A 1,157-nucleotide genomic window follows, 5' to 3' on the forward strand; every position below is an offset into this window, starting at 1 on the left:
GTTGCAAAGGAACATCAAATGTCTATGTCATAGAGATTCCAGATTTAGATACTATCATTAAAAAACAAAACAAAGCTGTAGGTTATTCTCATTTTTCTGAAGTCAGACAGAGCAGGGCTTAGATTCTGGTAGGAAATTCATAAGTATTTATTGTGTGATATTATTTCCTAAGGAAAAGTAAACAAACATTGGACTCATTTACATAGGGAGCCAAGGAGGACAGAACTATATAAGAATATCACCAAAGTTCAAGTTGGTGAGCCAACGAGTTATATTTGAGTTACTCACAGGAGTATGCCTGAGGTGTTATTTTTAAGAGTAGAAATGACTCAAAGACAGCTGAACCTCTGAAAGCCCACCTCAACACAGATAGTGACTCATGGAAACTGGAAACCTGGAGCTTATTACACAAAATTTGGAAGCTTGACAGATTGGACAGTATTTCTTCCAGGCACCTTGGCCAGTCTGAGAGTTTCCCAGCTTTCCTTAATACTAATATTTGCTTGGGGAAGGAGGGTATTGGTGAGTTTGATCAGTTTCAGGGACTTCCTGGAACTTTTGAGTTGTTTGCTTCCAAAACTTAAGGAGCTTCCCTGAAGGTTAGAATGTTTCACTTCTCTTATTAAGTCTTAATAAGCTTCTCTGAAAGACTTGGATGGTTCACATCCTCCCCTTCACTCCCACCCTCCCCCCACTTGTAGAATATCTTGCATCTTAACAGGCTTTCCTGTTAAGATGGAATGTTCTATCTTGAAGGAGACTGCTACCTACCAGTACTGTATCAGAGAGAAAATTATGCAGATATATATACATGGATATATAAATTGTAGTGGGTTGAATATGTTTGACCCATGGCAAGTGGTACTATTAGGAAGTATGGACTTGTTGGAGGAAGTGTGTCACTGTGGGGGTGGACTTTGAGATCTTAGGCTTAAGTTCTGCCCAGGGTGAAAGAGAGTCTCTTCTGGCTCCCTTCATCTCTCTCTCTCTCTCTCTCTGCTCCTCCAGTACCACATCTGCCTGCACAATATCATGCTTCCCACCATGATGATAATGGACTGAACTTCTGAAAAATATAAGCCAGCCCCAATTAAATGTGTCTTTTGTAAGAGTTGCCTTGGTCATGGTATCTCTTCACAGCATTGGAACCCTAACTT

This window comes from Rattus norvegicus, chromosome 10, assembly GCF_036323735.1.
Source record: "Rattus norvegicus strain BN/NHsdMcwi chromosome 10, GRCr8, whole genome shotgun sequence".
Lineage (NCBI taxonomy): Eukaryota > Metazoa > Chordata > Mammalia > Rodentia > Muridae > Rattus > Rattus norvegicus.